Source organism: Salmo salar, chromosome 28, assembly GCF_965601325.2.
Source record: "Salmo salar chromosome 28, fSalSal1, whole genome shotgun sequence".
Classification (NCBI taxonomy): Eukaryota; Metazoa; Chordata; class Actinopteri; order Salmoniformes; family Salmonidae; genus Salmo; species Salmo salar.
In genome coordinates this window covers 27814429-27825000 of record NC_138318.1, presented here as the reverse complement: position 1 = coordinate 27825000, position 10572 = coordinate 27814429, and the positions used below count along the sequence as shown (strand labels likewise).

The 10572-nt window shown below is 45.0% G+C and overlaps 1 protein-coding gene across 1 annotated transcript in view; it reads right to left on the bottom strand.

Annotated features, from left to right (window-relative positions):
* The window catches only part of LOC106589753 (zinc finger matrin-type protein 4), a 139511-nt gene that overhangs the window by 85475 nt on the left and 43464 nt on the right, over window positions 1–10572 (bottom strand). The window lies entirely within an intron of this gene.

Below are 10572 nucleotides of genomic sequence, written 5' to 3'. Positions count from 1 at the left end.
TGTCAGTATAGCTGTATGTGTGTGTGTGATTTACACTGTCAGTATAGCTGTATGTGTGTGTGTGATTTATACTGTCAGTATAGCTGTATGTGTGTGTGTGATTTATACTGTCAGTATAGCTGAATGTGTGTGTGTGATTTATACTGTCAGTATAGCTGTATGAGTGTGTGTGTGTGTGTGTGATTTATACTGTCAGTATAGCTGTATGTGTGTGTGATTTATACTGTCAGTAAATCTGTATGTGTGTGTGTGATTTATACTGTCAGTAAAGCTGTATGTGTGTGTGATTTATACTGTCAGTAAAGCTGTATGTGTGTGTGATTTATACTGTCAGTATAGCTGTATGTGTGTGTGTGTGATTTATACTGTCAGTATAGCTGTATGTGTGTGTGATTTATACTGTCAGTAAAGCTGTATGTGTGTGTGTGTGATTTATACTGTCAGTATAGCTGTATGTGTGTGTGATTTATACTGTCAGTAAAGCTGTATGTGTGTGTGTGATTTATACTGTCAGTATAGCTGTATGTGTGTGTGTGATTTATACTGTCATTATAGCTGTATGTGTGTGTGATTTATACTGTCATTATAGCTGTATGTGTGTGTGATTTATACTGTCAGTATAGCTGAATGTGTGTGTGTGATTTATACTGTCAGTATAGCTGTATGTGTGTGTGTGATTTATACTGTCAGTATAGCTGTATGTGGGTGTGATTTATACTGTCAGTATAGCTGTATGTGTGTGTGTGTGATTTATACTGTCAGTAAAGCTGTATGTGTGTGTGATTTATACTGTCAGTATAGCTGTATGTGTGTGTGTGATTTATACTGTCAGTATAGCTGTATGTGTGTGTGTGTGTGATTTATACTGTCAGTATAGTTGTATGTGTGTGTGATTTATACTGTCAGTATAGCTGAATGTGTGTGTGTGATTTATACTGTCAGTATAGCTGTATGTGTGTGATTTATACTGTCAGTATAGCTGTATGTGTGTGTGTGATTTATACTGTCAGTATAGCTGTATGTGTGTGTGTGTGATTTATACTGTCATTATAGCTGTATGTGTGTGTGTGTGATTTATACTGTCAGTATAGCTGTATGTGTGTGTGTGATTTATACTGTCAGTATAGCTGTATGTGTGTGTGTGTGATTTATACTGTCAGTATAGTTGTATGTGTGTGTGATTTATACTGTCAGTATAGCTGAATGTGTGTGTGATTTATACTGTCAGTATAGCTGTATGTGTGTGTGTGTGATTTATACTGTCAGTATAGCTGTATGTGTGTGTGTGATTTATACTGTCAGTATAGCTGTATGTGTGTGTGTGATTTATACTGTCAGTATAGCTGTATGTGTGTGATTTATACTGTCAGTATAGCTGTATGTGTGTGTGTGATTTATACTGTCAGTATAGCTGTATGTGTGTGTGTGTGATTTATACTGTCAGTATAGCTGAATGTGTGTGTGTGATTTATACTGTCAGTATAGCTGTATGTGTGTGTGAGATTTATACTGTCAGTATAGCTGTATGTGTGTGTGTGATTTATACTGTCATTATAGCTGTATGTGTGTGTGTGATTTATACTGTCAGTATAGCTGTATGTGTGTGTGTGATTTATACTGTCAGTATAGCTGTATGTGTGTGTGTGTGTGTGATTTATACTGTCAGTATAGCTGAATGTGTGTGTGATTTATACTGTCAGTAAAGCTGTATGTGTGTGTGATTTATACTGTCAGTATAGCTGTATGTGTGTGTGTGTGTGTGTGATTTATACTGTCAGTATAGCTGAATGTGTGTGTGATTTATACTGTCAGTATAGCTGTATGTGTGTGTGATTTATACTGTCAGTATAGCTGTATGTGTGTGTGTGATTTATACTGTCAGTAAAGCTGTATGTGTGTGTGTGATTTATACTGTCAGTAAAGCTGTATGTGTGTGTGATTTATACTGTCAGTATAGCTGTATGTGTGTGTGTGTGTGTGATTTATACTGTCAGTATAGCTGAATGTGTGTGTGATTTATACTGTCAGTATAGCTGTATGTGTGTGTGTGATTTATACTGTCAGTATAGCTGTATGTGTGTGTGTGATTTATACTGTCAGTATAGCTGTATGTGTGTGTGTGTGTGATTTATACTGTCAGTAAAGCTGTATGTGTGTGTGATTTATACTGTCAGTATAGCTGTATGTGTGTGTGATTTATACTGTCATTATAGCTGTTTGTGTGTGTGATTTATACTGTCAGTATAGCTGTATGTGTGTGTGATTTATACTGTCAGTAAAGCTGTATGTGTGTGTGTGTGTGTGTGTGTGATTTATACTGTCAGTATAGCTGTATATGTGTTATTTATACTGTCAGTAAAGCTGTATGTGTGTGTGTGATTTATACTGTCAGTAAAGCTGTATGTGTGTGTGATTATACTGTCAGTATAGCTGTATTTGTGTGTGTGATTTATACTGTCAGTATAGCTGTATGTGTGTGTGATTTATACTGTCAGTATAGCTGTATGTGGGTGTGTGTGATTTATACTGTCAGTAAAGCTGTATGTGTGTGTGTGTGATTTATACTGTCAGTATAGCTGTATGTGTGTGTGATTTATACTGTCAGTATAGCTGTATGTGTGTGTGTGATTTATACTGTCAGTATAGCTGTATGTGTGTGTGATTTATACTGTCAGTATAGCTGTATGTGTGTGTGATTTATACTGTCAGTATAGCTGAATGTGAAATGACGGAATGTCCTTGAAGCTGATAACCTTCACATTAATGCAGAGCAGTGAAAATTACTGGGTACCCACTGGGTACATACTGCGAACTAGATTGTGTGCATGTGTGTGTGTGTGTGTGTGTGTGTGTGTGTGTGTGTGTGTGTGTGTGTGTGTGTGTGTGTGTGTGTGTGTGTGTGTGTGTGTGTGTGTGTGTGGTGTGTGTGTTTGTGTGGGTGTGTGTGGGTGTGTGTGTGTCTGACTGTGTGTGGTGTGAATGCATGCATGTCTGTGTGTGTGTGTGTGTGTGTGTGTGTGTGTGTGTGTGTGGTGTGTGTGTGTGTGTGTGTGTGTGTGTGTGTGTGTGTGTGTGTGTGTGTTGTGGTGGGTGTGTGTGGGTGTGTGTGTGTCTGACTGTGTGTGGTGTGAATGCATGCATGTCTGTGTGTGTGTGTGTGTGTGTGTGTGTGTGTGGTGTGTGTGTGTGTGTGTGTGTGTGTGTGTGTGTGTGTGTGTGTGTGTGTGTGTGTGTGTGTGTGTGTGTGTGTGTGTGTGTGTGTGTGTGTGTGTGTGTGTGTGTGTGTGCCTGACTGTGTGTGGTGTGAATGCATGTATGTGTGAGTGTGTGTCACAGCTATCCATAAACCCACACTGATATCTCGTTACATTGCCAAGCAGTCATATTCAGTCCCAGCTAATACCCATCATTTGTGTGCCTATTTCTAAGAAGGCATGACTTCCATAGCAAGCATAAATGTATTCTCCAATCTCCACAGTCACACAAAGACTACATTCATACTGTATGGCGGACTGGTTTGATATGGGCTGGAGAAAGAAGAGGGGCGATGAGAGAGAGAGAGAGGAGCAGACTGGTTTGATATGGGCTGGAGAAAGACGAGGGGCGATGAGAGAGAGAGAGGAACAGACTGGTTTGATATGGGCTGGAGAAAGACGAGGGGCGATGAGAGAGAGAGAGGAGCAGACTGGTTTGATATGGGCCGGAGAAAGACGAGCGGCGATGAGAGAGAGGAGCAGAGTGGTAAAGTGTGGGATGAGAGAGAAGAGAAAAGGAGAGAGGGAGAAAAGAAGAGAGTGGTAGAGAGAGAGAAAGAGGAGGGAAGTGGTAAGGTGTGGGAGGGAGAGGAGGAGAGCGGCAGGTGTAGGAGAGAGAGGGAGAGAGGAAGAGAGAGCTAAATAATGATTGAAGTGGGAGACTGAAAGAGGGAGCGAGTAGTAGGAAAGTGAGGGAGAAAGCAGGAAGGAGGGGGAAAGAGGTAGAGAAAAATAGGAGAGAGCAAAGGAAGAAAAAGATAGAGAAAGAGGTAGGTACAAATGTAGGATGTGAAAGGTTGAATAAGGGAGGACTATAGTGAATAAGAGAGGGAGAGACTGATAGAGGAGGAGAGTGGTAGAGAAGAGAGGAACAGACAGAGTGGTAGAGAAGAGAGGGAGAGACTGATAGTGGTAGAGAAGAGAGGGAGAGACTGATAGTGGTAGAGAAGAGAGGGAGAGACTGATAGTGGTAGAGAAGAGAGGGAGAGACTGATAGTGGTAGAGAAGAGAGGGAGAGACTGATAGTGGTAGAGAAGAGAGGGAGAGACTGATAGTGGTAGAGAAGAGAGGGAGAGACTGATAGTGGTAGAGAAGAGAGGGAGAGACTGATAGTGGTAGAGAAGAGAGGGAGAGACTGATAGTGGTAGAGAAGAGAGGGAGAGACTGATAGTGGTAGAGAAGAGAGGGAGAGACTGATAGTGGTAGAGAAGAGAGGGAGAGACTGATAGTGGTAGAGAAGAGAGGGAGAGACTGATAGTGGTAGAGAAGAGAGGGAGAGACTGATAGTGGTAGAGAAGAGAGGGAGAGACTGATAGTGGTAGAGAAGAGAGGGAGAGACTGATAGTGGTAGAGAAGAGAGGGAGAGACTGATAGTGGTAGAGAAGAGAGGGAGAGACTGATAGTGGTAGAGAAGAGAGGGAGAGACTGATAGTGGTAGAGAAGAGAGGGAGAGACTGATAGTGGTAGAGAAGAGAGGGAGAGACTGATAGTGGTAGAGAAGAGAGGGAGAGACTGATAGTGGTAGAGAAGAGAGGGAGAGACTGATAGTGGTAGAGAAGAGAGGGAGAGACTGATAGTGGTAGAGAAGAGAGGGAGAGACTGATAGTGGTAGAGAAGAGAGGGAGAGACTGATAGTGGTAGAGAAGAGAGGGAGAGACTGATAGTGGTAGAGAAGAGAGGGAGAGACTGATAGTGGTAGAGAAGAGAGGGAGAGACTGATAGTGGTAGAGAAGAGAGGGAGAGACTGATAGTGGTAGAGAAGAGAGGGAGAGACTGATAGTGGTAGAGAAGAGAGGGAGAGACTGATAGTGGTAGAGAAGAGAGGGAGAGACTGATAGTGGTAGAGAAGAGAGGGAGAGACTGATAGTGGTAGAGAAGAGAGGGAGAGACTGATAGTGGTAGAGAAGAGAGGGAGAGACTGATAGTGGTAGAGAAGAGAGGGAGAGACTGATAGTGGTAGAGAAGAGAGGGAGAGACTGATAGTGGTAGAGAAGAGAGGGAGAGACTGATAGTGGTAGAGAAGAGAGGGAGAGACTGATAGTGGTAGAGAAGAGAGGGAGAGACTGATAGTGGTAGAGAAGAGAGGGAGAGACTGATAGTGGTAGAGAAGAGAGGGAGAGACTGATAGTGGTAGAGAAGAGAGGGAGAGACTGATAGTGGTAGAGAAGAGAGGGAGAGACTGATAGTGGTAGAGAAGAGAGGGAGAGACTGATAGTGGTAGAGAAGAGAGGGAGAGACTGATAGTGGTAGAGAAGAGAGGGAGAGACTGATAGTGGTAGAGAAGAGAGGGAGAGACTGATAGTGGTAGAGAAGAGAGGGAGAGACTGATAGTGGTAGAGAAGAGAGGAAGAGACTGATAGTGGTAGAGAAGAGAGGGAGAGACTGATAGTGGTAGAGAAGAGAGGGAGAGACTGATAGTGGTAGAGAAGAGAGGGAGAGACTGATAGTGGTAGAGAAGAGAGGGAGAGACTGATAGTGGTAGAGAAGAGAGGGAGAGACTGATAGTGGTAGAGAAGAGAGGGAGAGACTGATAGTGGTAGAGAAGAGAGGGAGAGACTGATAGTGGTAGAGAAGAGAGGGAGAGACTGATAGTGGTAGAGAAGAGAGGGAGAGACTGATAGTGGTAGAGAAGAGAGGGAGAGACTGATAGTGGTAGAGAAGAGAGGGAGAGACTGATAGTGGTAGAGAAGAGAGGGAGAGACTGATAGTGGTAGAGAAGAGAGGGAGAGACTGATAGTGGTAGAGAAGAGAGGGAGAGACTGATAGTGGTAGAGAAGAGAGGGAGAGACTGATAGTGGTAGAGAAGAGAGGGAGAGACTGATAGTGGTAGAGAAGAGAGGGAGAGACTGATAGTGGTAGAGAAGAGAGGGAGAGACTGATAGTGGTAGAGAAGAGAGGGAGAGACTGATAGTGGTAGAGAAGAGAGGGAGAGACTGATAGTGGTAGAGAAGAGAGGGAGAGACTGATAGTGGTAGAGAAGAGAGGGAGAGACTGATAGTGGTAGAGAAGAGAGGGAGAGACTGATAGTGGTAGAGAAGAGAGGAAGAGACTGATAGTGGTAGAGAAGAGAGGGAGAGACTGATAGTGGTAGAGAAGAGAGGGAGAGACTGATAGTGGTAGAGAAGAGAGGGAGAGACTGATAGTGGTAGAGAAGAGAGGGAGAGACTGATAGTGGTAGAGAAGAGAGGGAGAGACTGATAGTGGTAGAGAAGAGAGGGAGAGACTGATAGTGGTAGAGAAGAGAGGGAGAGACTGATAGTGGTAGAGAAGAGAGGGAGAGACTGATAGTGGTAGAGAAGAGAGGGAGAGACTGATAGTGGTAGAGAAGAGAGGGAGAGACTGATAGTGGTAGAGAAGAGAGGGAGAGACTGATAGTGGTAGAGAAGAGAGGGAGAGACTGATAGTGGTAGAGAAGAGAGGGAGAGACTGATAGTGGTAGAGAAGAGAGGGAGAGACTGATAGTGGTAGAGAAGAGAGGGAGAGACTGATAGTGGTAGAGAAGAGAGGGAGAGACTGATAGTGGTAGAGAAGAGAGGGAGAGACTGATAGTGGTAGAGAAGAGAGGGAGAGACTGATAGTGGTAGAGAAGAGAGGGAGAGACTGATAGTGGTAGAGAAGAGAGGGAGAGACTGATAGTGGTAGAGAAGAGAGGGAGAGACTGATAGTGGTAGAGAAGAGAGGGAGAGACTGATAGTGGTAGAGAAGAGAGGGAGAGACTGATAGTGGTAGAGAAGAGAGGGAGAGACTGATAGTGGTAGAGAAGAGAGGGAGAGACTGATAGTGGTAGAGAAGAGAGGGAGAGACTGATAGTGGTAGAGAAGAGAGGGAGAGACTGATAGTGGTAGAGAAGAGAGGGAGAGACTGATAGTGGTAGAGAAGAGAGGGAGAGACTGATAGTGGTAGAGAAGAGAGGGAGAGACTGATAGTGGTAGAGAAGAGAGGGAGAGACTGATAGTGGTAGAGAAGAGAGGGAGAGACTGATAGTGGTAGAGAAGAGAGGGAGAGACTGATAGTGGTAGAGAAGAGAGGGAGAGACTGATAGTGGTAGAGAAGAGAGGGAGAGACTGATAGTGGTAGAGAAGAGAGGGAGAGACTGATAGTGGTAGAGAAGAGAGGGAGAGACTGATAGTGGTAGAGAAGAGAGGAAGAGACTGATAGTGGTAGAGAAGAGAGGGAGAGACTGATAGTGGTAGAGAAGAGAGGGAGAGACTGATAGTGGTAGAGAAGAGAGGGAGAGACTGATAGTGGTAGAGAAGAGAGGGAGAGACTGATAGTGGTAGAGAAGAGAGGGAGAGACTGATAGTGGTAGAGAAGAGAGGGAGAGACTGATAGTGGTAGAGAAGAGAGGGAGAGACTGATAGTGGTAGAGAAGAGAGGGAGAGACTGATAGTGGTAGAGAAGAGAGGGAGAGACTGATAGTGGTAGAGAAGAGAGGGAGAGACTGATAGTGGTAGAGAAGAGAGGGAGAGACTGATAGTGGTAGAGAAGAGAGGGAGAGACTGATAGTGGTAGAGAAGAGAGGGAGAGACTGATAGTGGTAGAGAAGAGAGGGAGAGACTGATAGTGGTAGAGAAGAGAGGGAGAGACTGATAGTGGTAGAGAAGAGAGGGAGAGACTGATAGTGGTAGAGAAGAGAGGGAGAGACTGATAGTGGTAGAGAAGAGAGGGAGAGACTGATAGTGGTAGAGAAGAGAGGGAGAGACTGATAGTGGTAGAGAAGAGAGGAAGAGACTGATAGTGGTAGAGAAGAGAGGGAGAGACTGATAGTGGTAGAGAAGAGAGGGAGAGACTGATAGTGGTAGAGAAGAGAGGGAGAGACTGATAGTGGTAGAGAAGAGAGGGAGAGACTGATAGTGGTAGAGAAGAGAGGGAGAGACTGATAGTGGTAGAGAAGAGAGGGAGAGACTGATAGTGGTAGAGAAGAGAGGGAGAGACTGATAGTGGTAGAGAAGAGAGGGAGAGACTGATAGTGGTAGAGAAGAGAGGGAGAGACTGATAGTGGTAGAGAAGAGAGGGAGAGACTGATAGTGGTAGAGAAGAGAGGGAGAGACTGATAGTGGTAGAGAAGAGAGGGAGAGACTGATAGTGGTAGAGAAGAGAGGGAGAGACTGATAGTGGTAGAGAAGAGAGGGAGAGACTGATAGTGGTAGAGAAGAGAGGGAGAGACTGATAGTGGTAGAGAAGAGAGGGAGAGACTGATAGTGGTAGAGAAGAGAGGGAGAGACTGATAGTGGTAGAGAAGAGAGGGAGAGACTGATAGTGGTAGAGAAGAGAGGGAGAGACTGATAGTGGTAGAGAAGAGAGGGAGAGACTGATAGTGGTAGAGAAGAGAGGGAGAGACTGATAGTGGTAGAGAAGAGAGGGAGAGACTGATAGTGGTAGAGAAGAGAGGGAGAGACTGATAGTGGTAGAGAAGAGAGGGAGAGACTGATAGTGGTAGAGAAGAGAGGAAGAGACTGATAGTGGTAGAGAAGAGAGGGAGAGACTGATAGTGGTAGAGAAGAGAGGGAGAGACTGATAGTGGTAGAGAAGAGAGGGAGAGACTGATAGTGGTAGAGAAGAGAGGGAGAGACTGATAGTGGTAGAGAAGAGAGGGAGAGACTGATAGTGGTAGAGAAGAGAGGGAGAGACTGATAGTGGTAGAGAAGAGAGGGAGAGACTGATAGTGGTAGAGAAGAGAGGGAGAGACTGATAGTGGTAGAGAAGAGAGGGAGAGACTGATAGTGGTAGAGAAGAGAGGGAGAGACTGATAGTGGTAGAGAAGAGAGGGAGAGACTGATAGTGGTAGAGAAGAGAGGGAGAGACTGATAGTGGTAGAGAAGAGAGGGAGAGACTGATAGTGGTAGAGAAGAGAGGGAGAGACTGATAGTGGTAGAGAAGAGAGGGAGAGACTGATAGTGGTAGAGAAGAGAGGGAGAGACTGATAGTGGTAGAGAAGAGAGGGAGAGACTGATAGTGGTAGAGAAGAGAGGGAGAGACTGATAGTGGTAGAGAAGAGAGGGAGAGACTGATAGTGGTAGAGAAGAGAGGGAGAGACTGATAGTGGTAGAGAAGAGAGGGAGAGACTGATAGTGGTAGAGAAGAGAGGGAGAGACTGATAGTGGTAGAGAAGAGAGGGAGAGACTGATAGTGGTAGAGAAGAGAGGGAGAGACTGATAGTGGTAGAGAAGAGAGGGAGAGACTGATAGTGGTAGAGAAGAGAGGGAGAGACTGATAGTGGTAGAGAAGAGAGGAAGAGACTGATAGTGGTAGAGAAGAGAGGGAGAGACTGATAGTGGTAGAGAAGAGAGGGAGAGACTGATAGTGGTAGAGAAGAGAGGGAGAGACTGATAGTGGTAGAGAAGAGAGGGAGAGACTGATAGTGGTAGAGAAGAGAGGGAGAGACTGATAGTGGTAGAGAAGAGAGGGAGAGACTGATAGTGGTAGAGAAGAGAGGGAGAGACTGATAGTGGTAGAGAAGAGAGGGAGAGACTGATAGTGGTAGAGAAGAGAGGGAGAGACTGATAGTGGTAGAGAAGAGAGGGAGAGACTGATAGTGGTAGAGAAGAGAGGGAGAGACTGATAGTGGTAGAGAAGAGAGGGAGAGACTGATAGTGGTAGAGAAGAGAGGGAGAGACTGATAGTGGTAGAGAAGAGAGGGAGAGACTGATAGTGGTAGAGAAGAGAGGGAGAGACTGATAGTGGTAGAGAAGAGAGGGAGAGACTGATAGTGGTAGAGAAGAGAGGGAGAGACTGATAGTGGTAGAGAAGAGAGGGAGAGACTGATAGTGGTAGAGAAGAGAGGGAGAGACTGATAGTGGTAGAGAAGAGAGGGAGAGACTGATAGTGGTAGAGAAGAGAGGGAGAGACTGATAGTGGTAGAGAAGAGAGGGAGAGACTGATAGTGGTAGAGAAGAGAGGGAGAGACTGATAGTGGTAGAGAAGAGAGGGAGAGACTGATAGTGGTAGAGAAGAGAGGGAGAGACTGATAGTGGTAGAGAAGAGAGGGAGAGACTGATAGTGGTAGAGAAGAGAGGGAGAGACTGATAGTGGTAGAGAAGAGAGGGAGAGACTGATAGTGGTAGAGAAGAGAGGGAGAGACTGATAGTGGTAGAGAAGAGAGGGAGAGACTGATAGTGGTAGAGAAGAGAGGGAGAGACTGATAGTGGTAGAGAAGAGAGGGAGAGACTGATAGTGGTAGAGAAGAGAGGGAGAGACTGATAGTGGTAGAGAAGAGAGGGAGAGACTGATAGTGGTAGAGAAGAGAGGGAGAGACTGATAGTGGTAGAGAAGAGAGGGAGAGACTGATAGTGGTAGAGAAGAGAGGGAGAGACTGATA